This window comes from Heterocephalus glaber, unplaced genomic scaffold (genome assembly GCF_053883595.1).
Source record: "Heterocephalus glaber isolate CG9 unplaced genomic scaffold, H.glaber_assembly_v1.0 deba00001472, whole genome shotgun sequence".
In the NCBI taxonomy this organism is placed as follows: Eukaryota; Metazoa; Chordata; class Mammalia; order Rodentia; family Bathyergidae; genus Heterocephalus; species Heterocephalus glaber.
The window spans coordinates 79,070,614-79,098,296 of record NW_028258315.1 but is presented as its reverse complement, the minus strand read 5'-3'; the positions used below and the strand labels follow the sequence as shown (position 1 = coordinate 79,098,296).

The 27,683-nt window shown below is 36.4% G+C and overlaps 1 long non-coding RNA gene across 2 annotated transcripts in view; it reads right to left on the bottom strand.

The window, feature by feature from the left end:
- Window positions 1–27,683, bottom strand: part of LOC110344503 (uncharacterized) — a 309,982-nt gene that overhangs the window by 210,426 nt on the left and 71,873 nt on the right. The window lies entirely within an intron of this gene.

Genomic DNA, 27,683 nt, shown 5'->3' with positions numbered 1-27,683 from the left:
TTAGCCCCACATCAGCCAACAACATCCAAGATAGGTGCTGTTTTTCAGCCTGGTCCCAGAATAAAGATATTATCAAGGAGAGCCACAGTAGACACACCAGAGACCTGCAGCATAATAAAGAAATGAACCTCGGTTGTAAATCACTGAGATTTTGAAGCAATTTGCAATCAAGCATAACAGCCTAAACTGACAGGTACAATCAGACTGATAGAATTTAAACTTTAACTGTGACTCACTCACAGAAGTTATGGTTCACAAGCTTAAGGTTACCCAGAGAAATAATCCTGTATTTTTCCCCCTTCGTGGACTGCCTGTGATTTATACTTTGGTTCTTCTTTTCCTTATGTATATATTGAAAGAGTTGGAAAAAAGAATCTCTAATTTTCTCCATCTCTAACCTATCTCCCTCTGCTTCCTCCTTTCAGACTTGAGGTAACAAGGATTCGCCCCTGTATTCAATATATTCAATATATTCCCTTGGATGAGATCCAAAACATTTGCATATTATAAAAATTCTACAACTATAACTGTAGAATATAGTGGCGCACACCTACAAACCCAGCATTAAGGGCAGCTGAGGTAGAAAGATTGTAAGTCTGAGTCCTTCCTGGGAAAATTACAGAGATTCTGTCTCAAAAAATATTTTTTTTAAAGCACTGGGGATGTAGCTCAGTGATGGAGCACCCCTGGGTTCAATCCCCAATACTGTACATGCACAAAAATCCACAAATCCACAGCAAATTTTACAACATATTGATTTTCATTTCTTAATTATGAATGTTTCTCAGTCATATATATATATATATATTCTTTTTCCTCCCTAGTACTGAAGATTGAACTTTCACACTGAGCTACATTCTTAGCCTTTTTAAAAATTAATTTTTATTTTGCAACATGATCTTGCTAAGTCACATAATTGCCCAGGCTGGGCTCAAACTTGTGATCTTCCTGTCTCAGCCTCCCAGATGCTTGGATTACAGGCATATGCCACCCCACCCAACCTTTATATATTTTCATGCCACCTTTCTGATTAAACTGAAGGCTCTTTTGTAAGAAAAAGAAGTTTTGTCTTTCTTTTACCTTATTCCTTATTATGCCTCAATGCATTTTTATAGATGGTTAATTAACTTGTCCCTTGACCAATAAATCCTTTTCTCAATTAAAAGTGATGGAAACTAGACTAGACAAAAGAGTAAAGCATTGATTGTAAACACTTAAAGATGACAAAGATTTTCTTTGCTGTTGCTCCTATATAGAGGTGGGATCTAATCCCCCTCCCACTGAATCTGAGCTAGCCTAGTGACTCACTTGTAACCAAGAGAAGACAGGAGAAGTGAGTCATGCACATGGTCATGCAGGTTCCTGAGGCTAGGTCAGCAGGCAGCATGCAGCTTTCCACCTCACTCACTGGCACACACTCTTAGAGTGCTGGTTGTAAGAACTACAGCTACCCTAAACCCACCGTGCTATGAAGCACCCCAAGCCACATAAAATGACTCCAGTAGACAGTCTCAGCATGCTCTCTTTTCAGGTCATCCCAGCCCATGAGCCAGGTATGCACTTGATGAAGACGATGATTCCAGGAAGTAGGTATTAATGTCACCCAGTAACTTGAGTCTTCTTAGAACAGGTACCAGACCTCAGACTAGAGACAAGCAATCCTCACTCTGCCTTATGACCCATAATATTCATGAGAATAATAAAATGGCTCTTGTTTTATGCCACTAAGTTTGGGAGCAGTTATGCAGCAACAGACAGATAACTGGAATATACTGTATCTATAAAAGTCAGCCCAAGCCACGGTGTCTGCCCAGATAACCACAAAGAAGTGTGTGAAACCACTGTTTTATTTATTTTAATAGGTGTAACAACCTATTGGGGTAAACATCTCCCCAGAAAAAGCAATCTGGAAGAAAGAAGTATTAAACATCAGGCAGAGATACAATCAAATTATTATCAGGCAACTGCAATATAAAAAGTAGGCACCAATAGAATCTCAGAGCCTATTACTTTACCGTGCAATTGCAGCATAACAAAAACACCTGTCAGAGATGCAATCACAAAGACAAGGAGAATCAATATTGACTCTAAAATACATTACAGGCCGTTTTTAAATAAATATGTAAAATCTGCTTAAATTGATTCTAGCTCAGCATGGAGCAAACTGCTGTAACAATTTTTACACAAGCCAAGAGAAAAGAGCAGGGAGAAACAAACCAGAAGATGCTCAGCTTGGGGAAAAGATGTCCTTCCCCTTAAACTCACTTCATGATGTGGCACCATCTTTTATACTCAGCAACAGATTTCACCTCTTGACTATTTTCTCATTGCTGAGACAAAATACCCGACACCCACAAGTCAAAGGAGGAAAGGTTTATTTTAGCTCACAGTTTGAAGAGGTTTCAATCTGTAGTCACATGGCTCCGTGCCAGAGGGCATGGCAGATATAGATATACATATATACATATATATATACACACACACACACACACATATATATATATATATATCTGCAGGCCACACCCACAGTGATCCACCTCCTCCCACCAGGCTTCACCTCCCAGCATCACACCCAGATATAAACCCATCATGGACTAATTTAGTGTCACACACCCGTGATCCAGTCACCTCCCCAAGGCCCCAGCTATGAGTGCTTTCAGGGAACATCTAGATATAAGCCATAACAGATCTCCAAACTTTGCTAAGGAGAGAAGAATCAACATGTTCAAACAGCTAGAGAGTTAAAAATAAACTCTTTAATGTCATTTCGGGTTCCTAAGAAATCTGCGTAGAGGGAGAAATCAAAAGTGACAGGTGTCTTTCCTGGTTCTTTTGTTTGGGTTCATTTGTCCTTGGAATCAGGTATCATATTAGCTTATATGCACCTAACACAGGCTTAATGACATCTCTTACAGGGTGCTATTCTAGGCACCATGAAGACAAAAGGTAGGAAAGGTATGGTCTTTGTCCTCAGAGTGTACATATTAGCAAGGATGAGGTAAGTGGTCCTACAAGTAATTATTGTACAAAGTAGAAGGTATTAAGAGCTGAAAGCAAGAACGACTTGCTAAACAGAGAGAGAATGGTTTCACGCAGCTTCAATTTAACTTGGACATTAAATAGTACAAATTATGCCCTACTATTTTAAATCCATGACTATAATTGCATACACACATCCATTGCCAGTCTTCTCTTCCAAGATGGAATCCTCCTTAGACAAAATATCCTTTGATTGCATGCTTTTTAAATGTCCTTGAGGCAAGACTACATAGCAGTACACAATAAATATTTATAGAATTAACAAATACAGTATATTTGATGTTAAACCTACCACTAGAGAGTCACAGCCCTAGAGAATCTGAGTTTTCACGTCTTAGGTTCTCCTACCTAGCTTCTTCAGTGTCTATTGCTCTTGCTATCATCCTCTCACTTTCTGTCAACATGGTTTCGGTAAAACTTGACATGCTACCTCAAGAATTTTATAATTTGAGCTTTATTGTGATTTAAGTAATACAAAGGTTTAGTTATCCAAGCATCATGGCCCTTCTCTGTGAACTTGAAATCATATCACAGATGGTGATATATTTCATCTAAAAATGACAAAAGTCATGGTTCCATTATCCTACTTGTGACTAGACAGTAGATAAAGGCATGGGGAATTCCTATAGGACTCTCTAGCTTTGCAAGGGCCTTTGAGACCCGATGAATGATTTATTGACTATAAAATATGAAAAGAAACTGCAAAATTGAAGTGAAAATGGTTAATTAAATACCTACAAAGCATTAAGTTGTGGTACTTAGGTAACTACATAGTTATGCAAAAGTTATATTTAAGTGGGCTATGTGAAATACATGGACTGCCAAGATGCAGGAGGAACTATTATTTCTCTTCCTGATGCAGCAGGAACTATTATTATTTCCCTTCCCAAGCTCCATTCTCCCAGCCTATATCCCCACTCCCTGTTTTTTTCCTAAGAAGGCTCAGACTCTGTTCAGATGCCCTCCCTTTCCCCGAGCAGCTATGTTCCTTAAGGGAATCTGATCCATGCCCAGGTCTGGAAATAAACCTTAGTGGTGTAATGGTGATATGACACCCTCTGTCAGAACTGATCTACAACTCAGTGTCTGGAGGTTCCTCCTAGCTAAACATGATCCCTGGAACTACTCCAGAGAATTTTCTGAAGGCTGAGGGGAAAAGAAATCAACTCTTAAGGATGGCAGAGCAAAGACATGGGAAGAACATGGGTCCTCCACAACACAGTCAAGCTACCCTGAAGCCTACCCCACCTCTGCACTTCCTACTGTATGAGATTTAAATGTCTTTGTTTAGTCCAGTCTCAGTCAATCAGATTACCCTCCTTGCTTTATAGGTCTCCCGTCATCTTAACAAAGGAGGAGACCTCCACCTTCCTGCTCCTGTTACCATCTGCTTCAGTCAACTTTGATTCACAGAACAAAAGGCCTTTTCCATCACCGACTAAAAGTCACCAAGTACAAGGTGGATCCAAGTCAGTTAATGGTACCACATTGGCTGGAAGATATTTTTTCTCATATTGCTGTACCACATCATTAATGACAATAGCTAAATTCAGCGATGTGACTGGACTCAGCAGCTTGTCACCTACTGTACATAATCTGATGATCATTGGGAAGTCCTATGAGTAAAAGTATTTCCACTAGATTTCCATCATTAAAGCCAAATTAGTGTAACACAGTGAGATATCAACTTCTCCTAAGTTATTACTTGTGAGCCACCTGGAATTTTGATCTATGAATAATAAATGGATGCTCTTATAAGCCACTAGGTTTGTGATAATTTGTCACATAGCATTAGAAAAGAAAGATAATATAAGTCATGTAAAAAAATTTATGCTACCTCCTGCCTCACAAGCGCAAGGTCTGGAGTTTAATCCTCGGTACCAAAAAAAAATAATAATAATAATTTAAAAACACAAAATTAAGGGTCAACAAATGGTATTGCACAAGCCACAGTAAGACATGTCTTGTTTTAGTGCAGTCCACAAGCTAAGAATGTCTTGTACTTTTTTAAAGGTTTGTAAAATTAAAAAAGAAATATGACAGAGGCTGAAAGTGGTTCAGAAAACCTGAAATATTTACTCTTTGACCTTTATAGAAAGTGTGTGGACCAATGCTATATAGTACTGGTTCTACTTTTGTGTACAGACACGAGTATAAATCATTGGGTTTTGGGGTGCATGCTGGGGTGGATGTCTCACACTGGGTTTGCTTTCCAACTTTCCCCCTGCCCCAGGAATTTGGCCTGCAAGGACCACATCAGTGCCTTCTGGCTTCTGGCTAGGTGTGACAAGTAGGGGCACTCATAGGAGAATTAATGCTGGGAGGGAGGATGGGACAGAGTGTTTATTTGCCGGCTCCCTCTCTGCTTGGCTGTCTCACACCAGTTCTGTCCCCCAACCAAAAAAACATTCTGTGGAGGCTGCCAGCTTCACACCATTGTCTCCCCTGGAAACCAGTAACTGTTCCTCCCTTTTCTCCTTTAGGCCCAGGGCTACTAACACTCTGATACCCATCATGATTTCCTTACATTCTTCCCGCCCTCACCTCCCTAAATGGTCTCTTCAATGAACACTGGCAATTACTCATCTGGAGTCGAGGTCTGCGTCCTGCCATGATCCTGAGTGATACACCCACAAAATTAGTTATAGAGGGAAGAGGGATGAAGGGAGATGAAAAAATTAATGTTTAAAATACTATTAATTCACAGATGTATTTGAAATAAATATGAGAGACAATATTTGCTCGTTCTAAATGGCAAACATGCAAAGATATATGTTTTTCAGGTGTTTACGCATGTTCGAACAACTCAAAATTAAATGTTTTTACCACCCATGCTGTTTGATAATTAAGACTATGGAAGTCATTTACCTGAACTCAGAACACAGAATCTTCCTGGCCCCAATCTTGCTTCATTGGCAGCTGTTTCCTAACTAGTCACTTCCTAATCACAACTTTCAGCATCAAAACCCCCACTGCTCTCTGTTCGTCACCACCGAAGCATGAAGCCACAAAGGCAAGGAGGCCAGGACTGACTGTGCAGCACCTCTCCCCCATGCACAGTTCTGCAGCTCCCTCCTTCCCTGGACCTCCACAACAGGTCTGTGTACTGTTTGAGGAATGAAGTAATAAACCTTCCCTGCCAGTACATATAAAATGTTCTAGCTTTATGGGACAGCATCTCCTGCTGCTTTGGGCATGAGTCCAGTTTAAGCAAAGATTCTGGAAGGCAAGCAATAAAGACAGTTTTATAGTCATTGCACTAAGGACAGTGGGAAAGCAAAACTAAGTTTAAATTAAATTAGGTTTTAAAATTAGTGAAAAAAGCTCGTATTCAGAACAGATACCAAAGTAGAACTACTAGCTTGGATTTGTCTAAATGAAATTATAAACAGGAAATTCTTGGATTCACCATGAAAGTTTTATACATATCAGAAGACACCCCCCCCCCGCAACAAACACCTGCAAAGGCTGTGTCATTCTTTCACCCAATACTATCAAACACCTGATCATCAATTCACAGTCGTATTTTATCTTATATCATCTCCCTCTTCATCTGAGTTCTGACTTTTAGGAAAATGTCTTTTGTGAGTTATGGATATCAGTGGTTTCACATGTACTTCATTTTTTACAAGCTTTGACAAGATTTTTAATCTTTATACAAGAGAAACCAAACCCATGTGAGAACAACCTGTCAGGAATACTTATAGCCTTGTAGTTAACTCTCTCTTGAGTGTGATTTAATCAGCAAGGTGCTGCTGACAGTGTGTAATAGAACACTGTAAAAGCTACAGGTTAATACCTCTGAAGGTGCCAAAGGAGATGCCATAAAGGGTATGGTGGTGAAATGAAAAAATGATTATTATTTAGCATTTATTAATCCTTGGTGGTATGATAAGGTCTAAAGAACGTAGCACAGGCAGAAGCAGATTACCTCTGAAATTCCACGCTTTCTCTCAAAAAAACTGAAGAGACTTTAATACCACTATCTCTAAAAGTAATATGAACTATAAATACCATGGGCAAAAGCAGAAAAATACCAAAGTGAAAGCAAAAAGTATTTTTTATATTTATACCCTTCATTCACAATCTCCTTTCATATACAGCACAGTCCTGTGTAGCTAGATCAAGCGTCAGCAAGCCACATTCTGTGCATGTGCCACAGGTTTTTGTAAAGTTTTATTGGAACACAGCTGTATTCACTTGTTTATCACAGTGAGTTGAGTAGTGATGACAGAAATCTTATGGCCAGTAAAGCCACAAATATGATCTGGCCCTTTACAAAAAAGGTTAATTGACCCCTTATCTAAACTGAGTTGGAGAAGTCATGAGAAGTCAGGGAGAAGTCAACTTTATGATTTTCAAGTTAATGTATTCATTCAAAATATAAACTCAACTTATACATTAAACATGTGTAAAATTTTATGCTTTTGCCTTGCAGAGGAAAATATAGACCACAGAGAAGTCTAACAAATCACTTTTCCTGGGCAAAGGCACTCTATTCTGATCAAACATAGGAATTTCTCCAGAGAAATTCTAGTTTCCTTAGCTACATCTTTCCTTTCGAAAAGGCTAATGATCTGAATAGATAGCTAAATGGAAGTTAATATTATATAAGACATCACTCTATGTATAATGGTCCTTAGTTTAATTCCTTGAAAAGATTTGAAAATTATTTGGAGCACTAAGACATTTATGAATTTTATTGCAGAGACCATGAACTTTTGAAAAAATATCATTTACAATCCACTTCCTTATCCTGTGGTTATAGTATTTGAGCCATACAGTCAACACTGTGATAAAATCAAATCTCATTTGTTTATTCAGAGGCCACAAATGGCTTTTTTTTCATATGGCTTTTTTGATATGAAAGTAAACATTGTTTGAAAAGTTCTAGCCTGAAGGATTGCTTTTTAAGTCTTCTTTGAAGAATTACTTTAAGCCCTACAACAAATGTGGTCATTGGAAAGCTCCCTTTTCATCCCAGTAGACCAATAATGGAGTTTAAATCTTCCAGATGCACGGAAAGAATGTAAGTAGCAGTTTTTCAGCACACAGGTGGTGCTTCAAATGGATGCTATATTTTGTTCTTCAAAAATTGAACTCTATGACTTAATCCTACCAGCTTAACATCCGAAGATCTGTTTTAGGTTCTTGGCAGCTCACACAGGCTCCCCATGGAAAGTGCATAACAACATCATATAGTTTGAAGATAGGAAAAGATAAAAACCTTTCAGGCTCTATTACTTCGTGAAATTATTTTAAAAATCAGACTCAACCAAATTGTTGTATCTCCATTCACAAGTATCTTTTTATTTTACAACAATTTTAAAGGATGCACTGAAACAATTGGTATTATTCACCATTGGAACTTTGAACAAAAATATGATTTTTTTTTCTGGGAAGAACTATGAAGAAAGTACCCAGGCTTAATCAAAGAACTGGTCATGAATATGCTTATGGAAAGTAAAAAGTAGCACTAAACAGAAGGAGCAGAATTTAAGTTCTGGCCCTAGCTGACAAGTTAGTTTCTTTCTGGGTTTTATTTTATTCCTCTGTAAAAGAGGTGATTTCAACCTACCTCCCAGTGTACTTCTAGGCCTGAATGCTATTATGACTAAAACTTGGCACCTATTATAGTTTTCAATATAGTTACCTTTGAGTGAAGCTCAGCCGGTCCCAGCACCGGGAAGGAAGCTCCCCTGCTGCCATCCCAGGCTCCTAGGGCAGTGAAGCTCAGCCGGTCCCAGCACCCAGAAGGAAGCTCCCCCACTGCCATCCCAAGCTCCTAGGGCAGAGAAGGTGAGCCGTCCAGGTGCCAGAAGCACCCTGCCCCCCCACCCCCGTGGAAATGAGAAGACACGTAACAAGCCTCAAAAACAGACTTCCAGATCACCTACAGCAACCCCAAAGGGAAACGAGATGGAACAATCTGATACTCAACCACCTGGACTCTCTGAACTGGCAACAAAAGAGGATCTGGGAAAAATGAAATCAGAAATAATTACTCAGATAACAGCAAAGATTTTGCTCATGGTGCAAGACATGATTAATGTATCTAGAGAGGACACAGATTAAAAAAATAGAGGATCTGAGGAACATGACGGAATCCCAACATAGGAAACAAATGGAATCCATAAAACAGATACAAACAGATTTCCAAGGGATTAAAAACTCCATCGAAAGTCTGCAGAATTTCACATATAGAAGATAAGATTGCAATTAGTGAGGAGGAAAAGAAAAATTGCTTTAAAATTATAAGGGAACATGAGAAATCAATCCAGCAGCTGCTACACGATGCAAAGAAGAATAACATAAGACTGATTGGAGTCAATGAAGAAAGAGGAGAGAGTGCAGATGACATAAAAAAACTCTTCACAGAAGTGATGGCAGAAAACTTCCCAAGGAGGGGAAAAGAACTTGACATACAGATAAGTGAGGCATATAGGACTCCAGCTAGCCTTAATCAAAAAAAATCTACACATAGGCATATGATAGTTAGGATTCTAGAAATCCAACAGAAGAATAAAATTCTACAAGCAGTAAGAGAAAAGAAACAAATCACATACAAAGGAAAGCCCATTAGAATCACAGCAGACTTCTCAATGCAAAGCCTCAAGGCAAGAAGAGCTTGGAGTGATGTATTTCAAGCCCTAAAGGAAAACAGCTTCCAACCCAGATTGATGTTCCCTGTAAAACTATCTTTCAAAACTGATGGAGAAATAAGATACTTTCATGATAAAGAGCACCTCAGGAACTTCATGAATACCAAACCAGCACTCCAAAACATTTTAGACAATACCCTAGGAAAAGACAATGAGGATCACAACCCCAGGAAACCCAGCAGAATGAATCCATTGGGCGTGACAAATTAAACGCAAAGGGGGAGAATCCAACAAAAAGAAAACGTCATGACAAGGCTTTTAAAACTTTTGATTTCATCTCCCTAATGAGTGAATAATTCAATCTTGTTATTGTACTGATTAGTATTCTTCTGATTCTAGAATTGCACACCTTGTGCTATACTGGCTATTTATCATCTTCTTATGTCTACATTTTAATTGGGTTATCTATTAATGAGCTCTAAGAATTCTTTATATATTCTGCTCATAGGTTATAGGTATTGTAAATATGGTCTGTTTAAGGACTACTTTTCATTTAAATGATTTCATTTAAAGTGCTAAATTTTGATGGAATCTCATTTATCAATTTTTTTTTCTTTTATACATCATGTCTTTTGTATCCTAGGTAGTTCTTGCCTACCTTGAATTCATAAATATTTTCCCTTATAATTTCTTCTTAAAGTTTCATACTTTTAGGCTTTCTTATTTAGGTTCATAGATCCCTTCAAGTTATTTTCATGTATGGAAAAAAAGGGTTGAGGTTAATTTTTTATATACGGATACCAGGTGTTCTAGTGCCGTTTACTGAAGACACTATCTCTTCCTCGGCTCTTGAATTGAGTTTATATTCTATAAAATGCTAATGTTAAATAATCTTTCAAAACTCAGTGGACCATATATGTGTGGTTCTATTTCTAGATTCTCTGTTTTATTCCAATGATCTATATGTCTTTCCTTACACCAACACTGCCTTGATTACTGTAGCTTTAGAAGAAGTCTTAAAATTGGGTGCTAAACGTCTTCCAACACTGTTTTTGTTTTTGTTTTTGGCTTTTCTGGGTCCTTTGTACTCCTACATAACTTTTAAATTTCAATATCCAGTTCTTCATTTATAGCAAGTATACACAGACCTGAATTTTTATATATGCCTTGTGTTTTCTAATCCTGCTAAATTCAAGTACAAGTTCTAGAGGCTCCTAGAGATTTCTTAGTATTTTCTCTGTAGATGATCATTTCATCTACCTATAAAGATTTTGCTTCTGCCGTGCCAATCCTATCCTAGTTGTGTCATTTTACTGCCAGACTATTTTGGTTTAGACCTATGTTTCAAAGTCTAATGGACAGATAAAGAGTAGGCATATATGCCCTTGTTCCCCACCTTAGGGAGAAAGCATTGTATCGTCTCCATTCATAGAAGGAGATTTTGTTGGAAGTATGGAGTACATGTCTTTGATCTGTTGAGAAGGTTCTGTTCTACTTCTCATCTCCTGATAGCTTTTACCATGAACAGCTGTGGAATTTAGTCCAATACTCTTTCTCCAACTACTGACAGGATCATATGGCTTTCTCCTTTCCTCTGTTAAAATGATGACTTTTGGGGGTGGATCTTCCAATGCTGAACCAACACTGCCATCCCTATAATAAAACCACTTTCTACATACTGCCAGATCTGACTTCTAAGAGTTTGTTTTGTTAAACAAATTTCTATCTATGTTCATACTTTTTTCTTCTATTATTTTGTCCAGTTTTAGGATTAGCACAGTGTTGAGTTCCTAAAATGAGGGGAGAAGTGTTCCTTCTTTTTTCTGCTTTAAATGTTTGATATAATTTATCAGTTAAAATGTTTATGAGCCTGCTGTTGTCATATAGGTAGGTTTTCAAGCTAGGAATATACTTTCTTTAATAGGTGGTATTCAAATTTTATATTTCCTCCAGAATTAGTTTCATTAATTTGTCTTCTAAGTTACTTCTTAGAAGTTGTCAAATTTATTTCAAAAAAGATTTTTGTAATATGCTTTCTATATCCTTTTAAATTCTGTAAAATCTGTGGTAACGTCTCCTCGATCTTAATATTGTAATTTAAAAACTGTATAACTGATATTGTGTAACAGGAAGAAAAGGTCTAAAAGAGCAGGGGAATTGGGAGGGGTAGGGGAAGGGAAAAAAGGGAAAGGAAAAAATATGAGAAGAGGAAAAAAATGGAAACAAGGTCTTTACAAATAGGGAAGGGTGGAGGGGGTGAAGGGAGGGCAAGGGAAGGGGGAAAAAAATGAGAACCAAGAGACTCATGTAATGGTACAAGATCCCAATGATGAATGTAACTGTATTTTATACCGAAAATGTACCAATAAAGTTAATGGGGAAAAAAAAAAAAGAGCCAGGATGCATCATGTAAAGGTACATGTTCCCAATGAGAAATGTAAATGTGTTGTATACCTAAAATGTACCAATAAAAGAATTTAAGTAAAAGAAAAAATATATATATATATAGTTACCTTTAACCTGATTCCAACATCATTCCTATGTGTGACAGGGGAAATGATGTAATTTTGGTTCTCCTTTTCTAATTTGGAACAAGGACTCAGGATACTGTTAAGCCAGACAAAGTATTTTCATTACCCTTCTTCTAGCACATCATATAAGATAAGACATAACCTCAGTCTTAGTTTCTCCAAGTATATCATTTTGATTTAAAAATAGTAATTTAGGACTATGTGCTGTCTGATGGATCCATGTACTGGCACCTTGTGAAAATTGCTTTAATTATATTAAGAATGATGCTGGGAAGCTTTATAATCTGTCCTTTAAAAAAGGATATAAGAGCTAGGGACTTAGCTCAGTGGCACTGCACCTACCTCGCAAGTGCAAGGTCCTGAGTTTGATCCTCAGTACCAAAATAAATTTTAAAAATAATAAAAAAGGATGTAGACTCACTAGAACTCACAGATATTGTTGACAGAAGCAACATATGGTCCTAGTTCAGAAAGCTCTTTGACAAATATTCTTAAAAGTTTAAGTTTTTAATAAAGTTGAAATAGGATAGAAAAACTAAAGATAGGTACAAAGTATACAAGAAAAATCATAATTTTTAACATTAATTTCATAGGTACATTTTAGGTATACAATATAATGACATTCATCATTGGAAATTTGCACCTTTACATAATCTCACTCGGTTCTTATTTTTTCCCCATTCCCCTACCCTCCCTGGCACTCCATCCCTCCCTATTTACAAAGACTTTGTTTCCTTTTTTTCATTTTCTCATATTAATTCCATTTCCTTCTTTCCTTTCCCCTACCCCTCCCACTTCCCCTTCCCCTTTGCCCCTTTTCTTCCTATTTCACATTATCAATTATACCTTTTAGTCCTTCTTTATACTTTCAGTTTCTCACACTAGAGAAACTATTTGGTATTTACATGTGTGTCCTATTTATTTCACTTAAGAGTATCACCTCAATGTGAATCCATTTAGCTATGTCTCTAATTTCACATTTTTTATGGCTGAGTAGTACTCTATTTTATAAAAAAAAAAAAAAACCCACATTTTCTTTATCCAGTCTCCAGTTGATGGGCAGTTCGGCTACTTCCAAGTTTTAGCTATTACAAACTGTGCTGCTATGAACATGGGTGCACATATATCACTGTAGTATGATTCTTTTAATTCTTTGGGGAAGATACCCAGCAGGGGAATAGCAGGGTCAAATGGGACTTCCAGTCCTAGTTCTTTGAGGTATCTCCATACTGATTTCCACAGTGGTTGCACTAGTCTGCACTCCTACCAGCAGTAGAGCAGGGTTCCTCTTTCGCCACAGCCCTGCTAGCATTTGTTATCAGTTGATTTCATGATAGCAGCCATTCTTTCTGGGGTGAGTGGAAACTCAACATTGTTTTCATGTGTATCTCAGGAACAACCAGCGATGTTGAACATTTTTTCATATGTTTATTTGCTGCTCTTACTTCTTTGTCTGAGAAATGTCTGTTCATTTCAGATGCCGATGATTTTTGCATTGGGTCTTTAAATGTGGGAGGCCTGATTTTTGAAAAGTTTGTTACAGTTTCTAGGTAGTAGACCTTTGTCTGAGGAACAGCAGGTGAAAATTTTTTTCCGCATTGTGGGTTGTCTCTTCACACTGCTGGTGGTTTTTCTTGCTGTGCAGAAGCTTTTTCATAAGAAAAGATCCCACTTGTTGATTGTGCTAGGCAACTAGCACAATGGGCAACTAAGGTTTTGTTCATAAAATCTTTTCCTACACCAATGTCTTCAAGAGTTCTACCTAACCTCTGTTCTAGCCACTTTATCATTTCTGTATTACTATTAGATCTTTGATCCATTTTGATTTTAGTTTTGTGTATGGTGAGAGATATAGGTCTAGTTTTAATCTTCGGCAAGTTGAAACCCAATTTCTCCAGTACCATTTATTAAAGAAGCTATCTTTCCTCCAGTGAGGGTGTTTGGCTCTTTTGTCAAAGATGAGGTGCCTGAGTGTGTCTGGTGTTGTTTCTGCATCTTCTAATCTGTTCCACTGGTCTTCAGGTCTGTTTCTTTGCCAGTACCATGCTGTTTTTATCACAGTAGCTTTGTAGTAGAGTTGCAAGTTGGGGGTTGTAATACCCCCTGCCATGTCTCTGTTGCCTAGAATTCCTTTTGCTATTCTAGGTCTCTTCTTGTTCCAAATGAATTTTTAGATTGTTTTCTCAAGGTCCATGAAGTATGCTGCTGGGATTTCAATTGGGATTGCATTGAATCTATATAGCAGTTTTGGAAGTATGGCCAATTTCACTATGTTGATTCTTCTTACCAAAGAGTAAGGGATGTCTTTCCATTTTCTCATATCGTCTGCAATCTCTCTTTTCAGAGTACTATAGTTTTCAGAGAAGAGCTTTTGATTGTTTTGTTAGATTGATTCCTAGGTATTTCAGTTTTTTTGATGCTGTTGTGAAAAGAATTGTTTGCCCTATTTCTCTCTCAGTGAGTCTGTTGTTCATGTAGAGGAAAGCTATTGATTTTTGTGTATTGACCTTGTATCCAGCTACTTTATGGAATTTGGTTATTAAGTCTAGAAGACTTTTGGTGGAGTTCTTGGGGTCTTGTATATAGAGTATCATGTCATTTGCAAATAATGACAATTTGACTTCTTTGTTTCCTATCTTTATTCATTTTATTTCTTTCTCTTGTCTAATTGCTTTGGCTAATGATTCCAAAACTGTCTTGAAAAGGAGTGGTGATAGTGGACATCCTTGTCTTGTTCTTCATTTTAGTGTGCAGGATTTCAGTTTTTGACCATTTAGTATGATATTGGCTATTGGTTTTTCATAGATGGCTTTAATCACATTTAGGTAGAGACCATCTATTCCAATTTTTTGTAGGGTTTTTAATCATAAATGCATGTTGGATTTTGCTGAATGCTTTTTCTGCATCTACTGAGATGATCATATGGTTTTTGTCCTTGTCTCTATTGATATAGTGTATTACATGTATTGATTTGTGTATGTTGAACCATCCCTGCATCCCTGGGATGAATCCCACTTGGTCAGGGTGTATGATCTTCTTGATGACCCTCTGTATTCTGTTTGCCAGTATCTTATTGAGGATTTTTGCATCTATGTTCATTAGTGAGATTGGTCTACACTTCTACTTCTCGGTTGGGTCTTTCTCTGCTTTGGGGATCAAGGTGATGCTTGCTTCCAGGAATGAAGTCAGGAGTATTGATTCAATTTCTATTTCATTACAGAGTTTAAACAGTAGTGGCAGTAGTTCCTCTCTAAATGTCTTGTAGAATTCAGCAGTGAAGCCACTGGGACCCGGACTTTTCTTGGTAAGTTTTTCAATATTTTCAATTTCATTGATTGATATTGGGTCATTTAGAATTTTTAGGTCTTCTTTGTTCCACTTTGTTCATTCACATGTATCTAGGAATCTGTCCATTTCTTCTGTGTTGTCCATCTTATTGGTGGATAGGTTCTTGAAGTAGGTATTGATGATCCTCTGGATTTCTGCTGGGTCTGTTGCAATTTCATCCTTTTCATTCCTAATTGCATGGATTTAGACCGTTTCTTTCCTTGTTCTGATATGGTTTGCTAAGGGTTTGTCAATTTTGTTTATTCTTTTGAATAACCAACTCTTGGCTTCATTGATTTTTTGTATCATTCTCTTAGTCTCCATTGAATTGATTTCCATTCTGATCTTTATAATTTCCTCCCTTGTATGAGCTTTGGGGTTGTCCTGCTCTTCTTTTTCTAGAAGCTTGAGGTTCAGCATCAGGTTGTTTAATTGGGCTCACTCTCTTTTCCTAATATGCGTATTCACTGCTATGAATTTCCCTTGTAAGACTGCTTTCATTGTGTCCCACAGATTCTGATATGTTGTATTGTCATTTTCATTTAATTGAAGGAACTGTCTGATTTCTTCTTTAATTTCCTCTGTGACCCATTGGTTATTCAGAAGTGTTTTGTTCAATTTCCATGTGTTTATGAAATTCTTGTGGTTTCTTTTGCTATGGATCTCCAATTTCATCACACTATGGTCTGATAATATACAGGGGATAACTTGAATTCCTTTGTACTTACTTAAATATGTTCTATGGGTAATTATTTGGTCTACTATGGAGAATGACCTGTGTGCAGCTGAAAAGAATGTATATTCTGATTTTGTGGGGGTTAACACTTTGTAAACATCTGTTAGGTTCATTTGTTCAAGAGTTTGATTGAGTTCTGGTATTTTGTTGTTTATTTTTTGTCTAGTTGATCTTCCTATTTATAACAATGGGATATTAAGGTCCCCCACAACTATTGTGTTAGTGCTTACTTGACTTTTCATGTCCATTAGTATTTGTTTTATACAGTTGGGTGCACTAGTGTTCATATATATTTACGACTGTTATCTCTTCCTCTTGGATTGTTCCCTTTACAAGAATATAGTGTCCTTCTTTGTCTGTCTTAATCAGTGTTAGTTTGAAATCCACTTGATATGCAAAGAGGATAGCTACTTCTGCTTTTTTTCAGATTCCTGTAGCATGGAGTATTATTTTCCACCATTTATTTTCAGTCTATGAGTTTTGTTTTGAATTACGTGTGTTTCTTGTATGCAGCATATTGTTGGATCTTGCTTCTTGACCCATTCTGCCAGTCTATTTCTTTTGATTGGTGAACTGAGATCATTAACATTGATGGTTATAACTGATATGTACTGACTTATCATTGTCATGACTTTTTTTTGTGGTTGGATTTTCCCCCTTTGTATTTAATTTCTTGTCATGCCCAATGGATTCATTCTGCTGGGCTTCCTGGGGTTATGATCCTCATTGTCTTTTCCTAGGATATTGTTTAAAATTTTTTTGAAGTGCTGCTTTGGTATTCATGAAGTTCCTAAAGTACTCTTTGTCATGAAAATATCTTATTTCTCTATCACTTTCAAAAGATAGTTTTGTAGGGTACATCAATGTGGGTTGGAGGCTGTTTTCCTTTAGGGCTTGGAAGAAATCACGCCAAGCTCTTTTTTTTTTTTTTTTTGCTTAAATTCTTTTATTGGTACATTTTAGGTATACAATGTTTACTTTCATCATTGGGTGCTTGTACCTGTACATGATGTATCTTGCTTCTTATTTTTTCCCCATTATCTGTGTGCCCTCCACACCTTCCACCCCTCCCTATTTACATAGACTTTGTTTCTATTTTTTTTCTTTTCTCATATCTTTTCCTTTCTCTTCTTTCCTTTCCCCTTCCCCTCCCACTTCCCCTACCCCTTTGGACCTTTTCTTCCTATTGCAAATTATCAATTATTTGTTTTAATTGTTTTAATCCTCATTTACACTTTCAGTTTCTCATATTAGAGATATTACTTGATATTTACACATGTGTGTTCTATTTATTTCACTTAAGAGTATGGCCTTCTTGCCTTGAGTGTTTGCACTGAGAAGTCTGCTGTGATTGTGATGGGCTTTCCTTTGTATGTGATTTGTTTCTTTAACTGTTCGTAAAATTCTGTGCTTCTGTTGGGTTTTTGGAACCTTAACTATTATATGTCTATGTGTAGATTTTTTTTTTGATTAAGGCTAGTTGGAGTCCTATGTGCCTCACTTATCTGTATGTCAAGTTGTTTTCCCCTGCTTGGGAAGTTTTCTGCCGTTACTTCTGTGAACAGCTTTTTTATGTCATCTGCACTCTCTCCTCTTTCTTCATTGATTCTGATAACGTTATGTTATTCTTTGCATCGTCTAGCAGCTGCTAGATTGATTTCTCATGGTCCCTTACTATTTTTAAGAAATTTTTCTTTTCCTGGTCACTAATTGCAATCTTATCTTCTGTATCTGAAATTCTGTCCTCACATTGGCTGATTCTGCTGCATAAACTTTCAGTGGAGTTCTGAATCTCCTGGAAATCTGTTTGCATCTGTTTTATGGATTCCATTTGTTTCCTATGTTGGGATTCCATCATGTTCCTCAGCTCCTCTATTTTTTCATCTGTGTCTTCTCTAGATTTATTAATCAAGTCTTGTACTATGGGTACAATCTTTGCTGTTATCTAAGAAATTATTTCTGATTTAATTTTTTCCAGGTCCTCTTTTGTTGCCAGTTCAGGGAGTCCAGGTGGTTGAGTATCAGATTGTTCCATCTCATTTCCTTTTGGGATTACTTTAGGTGATCTGGAAGTCTGGTTTTGACACTTGTTTAGGTGTCTTCTTATTTCAACAGGGGGAGGGATGTCCTGCTGGCGCCTATGTGTCTCACCTCCTGGGTGCTGGGGAGGATTCTGCTCCTTGGCCCTGGGGACAGTGGCACAGTGGCCTGGAAGGCTCATCTCCTTGGTGCTGGGGGTCGTTCTGGTCCTTGGCATTGGGGCCGATGGTATGGTGGCCCTGAATGCTCCTCCTCAGTGCTGGGGGTGCCTCTGTTCCTCTGTGCTCAAAAAAATCACAGTTTTAAAAATTGTGCTTTTTAGAAATACTGCAGCTTCAGGACAGAAAAGTTACTCAAGCCTTTTTCTCTTCCATGAAATTCACTCCAATGGGGGATGGGGGGAGCCAAAATCCTGTAAATTGGGTCTGGAACTATGCTTTTCACCTGTAAATAGATCTTCTTCCTACAGACCTCCATCCTCAGGGAATCAGATATTTCAATTTCAAACACATGTAAATGGTTTGTACTCTAACATAGCTCCTGAGGTGGGTAACCTGATAAACCATAGGAACACATGTTAGATTGCCTATCTTGACTGCACCCCTAAGTCTATATGAAAAACCCCAACTCATGACCATAATGTGCCTCTCTCTTGAGGATCTTTACTCTATTCTCTCTAAATCTATACTTTTAATATTCTGTTTAATAAATCTCTTTCTGCATCTCATTGATATTTCTTAAAAATTAATTTTCTTTGATGGATGTCAGAGAACCTATCCCATGGATACAGCAAGTTCCTCTTTGGGGGACCTCCTTGGACCCTGTCCAGTGACACTATATCCTAGATCATGGCTATTAGCATTGATATTTCACAAGAATATATAGTATATTTCATTAAAATATAATATGGTAGTAAATCATAAGTATTGCAAGCATTTTTGAAGGGAATATCAAGCACCAAATGATGACAATGCCAAAAATTAAATATATTAAGATTTTTCAAAAAGAGAACATAGGAAGTAGACAGACATTTAGAACAATAGTTAAGAAGATTTAAGAATGTGAGAAAATGGATTGATAAACTAAATTTTCTATGTGGCCAGTTTGGGAACCTTAGTGATGACAAGTTAAAACATTCTGATATGAGGAAGAACTATCCAAGCAAAAAGAAAACAATTAAGCAGGCTTATCTTTTCTTTTATATGATGAAAGGCCCTCCAGGAGGTAAAAGGTCCCAGAGAGGAGCTGATGGAGTAAGAAGTAATTAAAAGCAATGAAGCACAAACTGCACACTGGTTATTTTCTGGGATTTTAAAAAACTTTACCTCAGAGCATTAAAGGAAACAAAGAAAAGAACTACATCCCTGAGCAACAATAATTCCCTGCTTTTCAGTAATCTCATGCAGAGTAATAAACCCCAGGGAGGGGTGAGAATGTGAGGGTGTCTGACAATTTCTCAGATCAGCCAACAGCAGCAACACAATGTGAAAAACTCAGACAGCATTCAAACATTTTAAACCCAAGTCATCAATTTCACGTGACATAAACCCTGAACTCTCTACCCAGCTCACAAGGCTCAAAGTGACCCAGCTTTTTTTCTTGTTTCTCTACCTCATCCCTGCCTATGCCTCTCTCACCTTCCCCACCACTGGTCCAGTTTGTTTCTAGAGCTCCTTCCACTGGCTCCAGTCTCCAAGCTGTGGCACCAGCCATGTCCCTTATGCCTGCAGAGCATCCTCCTCTTTCAGATCTCAGCTTGATGCTCATCTCCCTGGAGTGATTCTCTTTGATCACCCAATCTAAAGAAACTACTTATCATCATAAATTTTGTTCTATTTTTTCATTTCTGTTTGCTTATTTTCTTTCTTACCTATTAGAACATAAGCTTCATGAAAGCTAGTAACTTGTCAGTTTTATGCCTGGCATTATGAAGGAAAAAATTATTCTCACACTTGTTAAAATGGTAAGAAAGATTTTTTTTAAGACTGTTGCAGTAGGAATTTGCAAGAAGAAAAATATCATCCTGCACTCCAAATACAAGAGCAACTGGAGATTGGTAACCAAAGAGCAGAATGAGGGGATCAGTGACTGGAAAATTACTACCATAGAAGGAGAAATCAAGGTTATATGGGTTCTTGCTAAGCTGATTTAACTGGATTCTTGTTAGGAGCAGGCCAGGGTTATCAGACATCAAGAGTTGTAGGGTAACTCACCAGGACTCTTTGCTAAGAAGGGGCTGGGTGAGCCAAAGACATGATGGGGGCCAAGGCTGAGCTTCGTCCAGAAGGCTCATGAGTTCACCTCAAAACATGCTTCCCTGGGTATGACAGAACTTCCTAGGGATGTGTACAGCAAGGAGCTTTTCACTACCTAGGAAGAACCAATGTGCAGTGCTTTGAGAACAAAGTGAGTGAGGAGAGGTCCTAGACGGGAGGCCTGAGAAGCAGCCTTGGCCTGCAGCTTCAGGAGAGTCTGAGAAGGAAAGAGAGAGAACCAGCTGTCCTCTACAAAAAGCATCCTGAGGATGAATGGCCATGCATTCTAAAATCAAGGTTCAGAAACAGATAGGCCGACTCTAAAATTTGTATAAAGTTATAGGTAATAGCAAGTAGCAAACATGATCACGAAAAGTAAAACTGGAAGACTCATATTTCTAGATTTCAAAACTTACAACAAGAAATCAAAGCATTGTGATTACTGTCATAAGGCTAGAGACAAAGATCAACAGAATAGAATCAAGTCCAGCAATAAATCCATTCACCTATGGTTAACTGAATTTCAACAATGCCAATCACTTGATGGAGGAAGAAGTCTCTTCAATAAATAGGGCTGTGAAATTGGATATTAATATGCAAAATAATGAATTGGACCCTTTCCTCAAACTATACACAAAAATCACTCCAAACAGATTTTTTAAAAAACTAAATAATAACAAGTGAGGCTAAAAAATCCTAAAAGAAAAGCATCAGGGTAAATCTTCATGAATTTGGACTTAGCAATGGTTTCATAGATATGACACTAAAAGCAGAAGAAATAAAAGAAAAAATATATTAATTAGGCTTCATTAAAACTTTTAAAAAATTATATCAGAAGATAATATGAAGAAAATTCACAGAAAATTCAATATGATATTTGTAAATCAAGTCTCTGATAAGAGTGCAATATCAGGAGTATATATGAAGGACAACTACTGTATTCCTAAAAATTAAACCCAACAAACCAATTAAAAATGAGCAAATGACTTGAGCATCTTTTTTTTCCCAAAGATACAAATAGCCTACAAAAGCGTCAAAGGGCCTCAGTCCTAAGGGAAATGTAAATGGAAAAGATAATGAAATACTATGTATTTCACATCTACTAGGATGGTCATCATTTCTTTTAAAAAGCAGAAAAAGACAAGCAGTGGGAGGATGTGGAGAAACTGAAACACTTACATATTGCTAGTGTGATTATAAAATCATTCAGCTCTGTGAAAAACAGTTTGGCAGTTCCTCAACAAGTTTATTTGATTTAGTAATTTTGCTCCTACATGTGCACTCAAAATAATTGAAGACAGCTGTTCAAACAAGAAGTTTCTCACTAATGTTCATAGATGCACTATTCACAACTGCTACAATGTAGAAATAACTCAAATGTCCATAAGCAAATACATACAATAAACATGGTATATCCATTCAATAAAATATTGTTCATCCATAAAAGGAAATGATATAATTATGCATGGTACTACACATATGCACTTTGAAAACATTTTACTAAATGAAAGCAGCCAAAAATATTCATTACATATTCTTACCTTAATATAAGACTGAAATATTGTGATTTTAACATGTAAAAATGTAAAAAAATAAGATGCAGAGAAGTCTACAGTTTAGTCAAGGGGAATGTGTCAGCATATAGTAAGCTCTCAAAAATGTTGACTGATTAAATGAATAAATACAGGAATAAATTTTCTTCCCTCAAAAATAAAATGATAGATGTGCTATTTAAATTTTTTACTCCTTTCCTTTTCCATTTCACCTTGCTCCCATAAACATTTGAATAAACAAGAAAAGCGAGCCAGAAAAAAAACTCTCTACTCCCTCAAACAGTAAAAAGAGTAAATCTTCATAATTAATGGTAGGTACTCTTCATCATTTATTCCTCATTTATTGAGAGCTCCCTATAAATGATTACCTTCTAGGCATGGACAAACAAGCCTGAAGGAAATATCACTGTCTCTGAACACATTAAATACAAAGGTCATTTTCACTGTCTGAGTGATAAATCCATGAATGCATGGGGTACAGAAAGGGAGTGTGGGTGGCTGAGATGGAGAAGCGGCAAAAGGAAGCCCAGCTTGGCAATGAAGCAGGAGGAAGAAACACTCAGGAAAGGAAAACCACAGTAAGACTTTCCCAAATCAAATGCCCTGTAATACAACTGCCCAAAACCCTCCTCATCTTCTGCAATATTACGATACAGTTGGTGTGATTTGATTTCTGGTGGAAACCAAGAAAGGGGTCAGGTGCAGTTAAAGGTTTCCGCAGGGCTTAGACACAGACAAAGGGACAGCTACACTTCTGGTTTATGTTAACAAATTGGAAATCATGATTATAAATAAGAAAAGCATTGAGTCCAATTGTTTCAGGCAGATGTCAAAAAACAAAATGGCACAGACACCTATGAGGATATCATTTTACACCTAATGAATTGACAGGGCTGAGGAGGAAAGTGTGCGTTACACGAACGTGATGCTGCTACCAAAAAAACCCCATCAGGTGGAGCATGATCTCAGTACCTCCCACAAAAGGAAGAGTAGAGAGGGGTGACAAAAGTGAGGTGCTCACTCCTGGTGCTGTTCTGAGCATGCTCCCTGTCTCACATGTTTGGTAGTGTAAAGGGTGAAGTACAAACCTGAAAATACTGTTTGATAAAACCTGTGTATTTTTTAAGACCTGTGCATTTTTTATTTTACTGTAACCAACATTTGAGTTTACTGTGATATTTTCAAATAACTAGAAAAAAGGAAAAAAGTTTACATGCTGAAGTTTTATTTCAGGAGTATCATAACCCAAAGTTAACTAGATGATCCCAAACTATAACAGCAGAAAGGCTGACAAAAAAGAAAGCTAGCTCAACATGTGTGAGGTGATATATGGTGGTAATGATTTCTAACACATGTTCATTTAAAAACTGTGCTAATTGGAAGCTTTGCTTCTTCTATGTGAAAGCAACTAATAAGAAGTTGATGACAGCAGGATCAGGCATCAGAACCTCACAAGGAAATTACAGATGTAATAGATACCTGTGGGTGCCTATAAGACTTTTAAATCTAAATTGAATCTTTATTTAGAAATCAATTTATGTGGGTGGACTCATTGCCCAAGGGTATTTGTTTGCTATTTTATGACTTTCAAGACAGCAATTTTTTCCTTAAGGTTATAAATGCCTCTGTCTAAATATGAGGATAGATTTGTGCAATAAATGTCTCTGGAATTATCTGTTTATTTGTCCATCAAAATGTGTAGACTTTATTTTAAAAATTATTAATAGTTATTTAACTATCAAACCTTTTATTTTATGAAATAAATTTTCTATAAGTGACCTATTTCCCCATATACCCTCCAAATGATCTAAAACAGTAAGACTTCAATTTATCCCAGAGATTATGAGGTCAATTTAACCTCACTTGAGACAAGGTAAAGCTACTTAAATTTATGCAATCTCTATTACATACAACAAAATATTTTACATAATTTATTTTAAAGAAAAAGGACATTTTCTCTAAAGCTTTAACAATTTCTCCTTTTAGATCCATATTTCCTTATCCTGAGAGAATAAATATGGTCATGATTTAAGGAGGATCAGCCTCTAGGTACAAGCTGGTGGGGAAGGAGATATTCCAGAGTCAGACAGAACCTGGGCAGAGGAACTTCTTCAGTTGGGATGAGCACTAAAGCTAATGATCACTACACTACAGATTCCCTAAGAAGAGAGTCAGTTTCATCTGGTTGGCATGGATACCCAAGGAGTCTACAGCAATATTTTATCTTATTGGTAAGTGGGGAGGCCACGGGGTGACAACATCATGGAAGTATGTGGTTCATCTGACTTGAGAAAGGATTACAGCTAACAGAAACAGTAGGGAACGTGGAGAACAGAGTACACATCTCAGCAAAAACAGATTTAAAACAAGATTCCTGAACCAATAAGCTTCTTTTGGGAACTAAGGAAGAAGCACAGTCATATTGGCTAGGCAAGGTTGGACATATAAGGATTTCAGCATACATTAATTACCTAACTTCTCTATAGCACATAGCCACTGGTAAGGAGGGCTCCTAACTCTAGTTTTGACCGTGGTCAAGGAAAAAGCCCAGTTTTTGGTTTTTTAAGTACCAAGAATTGAATCTAGGGCCTTTGCACTGAGCTATATCCCTAACCCTTTTTAAATTAATTAATTGATTGATTGACTGATTTAAACAGGGTCTCAGTAAAACACTAACTTGCCTGGGCTCAAACATTCAGTCCTTCTGCCTCAGGCTCCCACAGTGCTGGGATTACAGGCGTGTGCTGCCATGCCCAGTTTAAAACCTCAAATTGAATAGGATTATCCAAATATGCCTGTTCTGTTCCCTGAGATGATATAGCATGTAGCGTTTGCAAGACTGCAAAATAAAGTGAGGAAAAGCTGAACTATCCAAGGGAAAAGTAACATGGAAATCACCAATGCAATAAATAATTATGTCAAGTATGTAATAAGGTAATGATAAAAAGATAAACACTTTTTTACTGTAATCCCAGAAATTTGAAGAGATACAGTGTTAGTGCCTCTCCCTCAAATGTCAAGATTTAGTAGTGGGCTTCAAGCTCCATTTTCTCTTGATCATCAAGTTTCATATTTAAGGTTCTCTTTTCCAGCAAAATCTCCTGCTGTGCCTGAAAATTTTCTTAATTACATTTTCAAGTTTTCTGCTATCATGGCAGAAAACTACAGAAAGTAATTATTGAGCTAATAAAAAGAATGAAAAACATTTCTTATTTTCCCCAAAGCATACAAGAATACAAAGTTGTAAACACAGACTAAAAAGATTTGTTCCAAATTTGTTTCAGCAAATTAAAATGCCATCTACCTTTTATGAAGATAATGCTGATAGTAGATTTAGAATATAGCAAAGTAAAGAAATTATCAGAGACAAATTTTCATCCAAACTTACCATGGGATTAATTAAAAGCTACAATTTGAAAAAGTAATTTCTAAAATTGCTCAATTTTTTATTATTAAAATTACAGTAAGTGTTTGGGATAAAAATTTTGCTAAACATACAAAAATGTAAAAAAAAGAAACATTCAAAAGCCCAACATTCAAAGTTAGACAAAGCTAACATTTGAGTATACATTCTCCTAGTCTTTTTTTCTAGGCACACACTATATAATTTACTATTGTTGGATATAGTTTGTTTCCATTTTTTTCCATATTGTGCAAAATGCTTTAACAAACTTCCTTTTACACATATTTTTGTGCACAAAAATGACTGTTTCCTTGCACTATATTCTGAAAAGTAACATTGCCATATTAAAGGATATGACAATTTAAATCTTTTGCTCTATATTAACAAATTCCTTTCCAAAATGGTTGTACAAATTGTATCTGCCCAGCCCCTTTAATGAAAATGAGTGTTTATTTATTAATATTACTGATTATACTGATTTTATTGCTTCTGATTATTGTCAAATAAAGAGAAAATGTAACATTTTATATTTGTATTGTTTCAACTACTACTTATTCCAACTATTTCTTCATGCTCATGTTTATTGGCCATGTAAATTTCCTATTTGAAAAACTGTCCCTATGTCCTTTGTCACATTTTTCTACTGACGGTTCAGTTGGTTTTTTTTTATCATAAAAACATCCTATTTAAATTATTAAGCTTTCTTAAATAATAAATTACAGAATGTTTTACTCAGTTTCTCACTTGAGTTGTAACTATCTTTCTGGTGGTTGTTTTACATACAGAAGATTTTTGCATTTTTAATCAGTGAAACCTATCAATACATTATATATATGCTTAGAAAATCTTTTCCCACCCCACCCCAGTCCAATTATATTATACATGTCTACATTCTCTTCATTCTTTAATGAGTTTCACTTTTTACATTTAGTTCATATTCAATCTAGAATTTATGTTGGTATTATAAGATTTTAATTTTATTCCTTTCCATGCACCTGAACTTAATCATACATCTTTTATTCCTGTGGTTTTTCAAACACCTTTTTAAAACAATGCTTTCTCCATACAAAAATCTTCTTACATTAGAAACCATTATACACCTTACAAGTAAACAAGGAGTGGTCCTAGTTAAGATAAAGGTGGAGCAATGCTTTCAGGGGAGGGGATTTTCTGCTTCAGCCTGCAAGCTCTACAGAGCACCATTTGCAAATCATTTATTCTTGTCCCACAAGAATAATGTGAACTATCACAATTATATTGTATTCATTACCTGACTTGGGCCTGATCTTTGTTTTCTATTCTGGTCATCTGATCATCTATGCTTTCTCTAGTATCCTGTTGTTTTAAGTATTATAGCTTTAAAACATACTCTAATATCTACACTTATTTACACACAAACACATGTAAAAAGCCTTTAAGAAAGATGCTGTTTATCAAATCCTTTTTCAGCATCAGATTGTTTTTCTCCTTTCAACTATTAATTACATTACTATATTTTCTCACACCAAGTCATCTCTGAATTTCTAGAAGTTTTGTATTTTTCTTTTCATATAATGGTAAATTTTATTTGTAAGTATTTTATTTTAAAATTCTGCATCTGTGTTTGGAAGAGAAATAAGATGATGGATGGCATTAAAGTTCTGATACTTTTTTAGGTTTTGGTATTAATGTTACATTAACTTTATAAAATGATTTAGGAAGCTAAATCTAATATCAATTTTAATAAAGCATAAGTGTTCAGGGTAAACTGCAAACACTTCTGATTATCAGTAAATGATGAAATATTCCTATTACATCAATGAAATTCCATCAGACAACATTTGTCCAGCAAAGTCAGGCAATAAATTGTCTTACAGATAATGGTAAAGACAAAATATAGCCAATATGAGACAATTCTACAAGACCATTCTACCATGAAAACAATCAGTATTATTAATCTAATACTCACTACTCAAGTTGATATAATTTACAGGAATAGTATACTGAAAAGTCATATAGTCATATGACTTTGAAAACAGAAAAATAAGGTTGACTGAAAATATAAAAGTTGAAGTTACTATGAAGTAATATAATGGACATAAGTAAATTAAACTGCCTCATCAAATGTTTATCATTACAAGTGTTTTCCCAGATACGGTCCTAAACGCTAAAGAATATCCCCAAGATCTCACTTGAGATACTTGTTAAAAGCCAGATT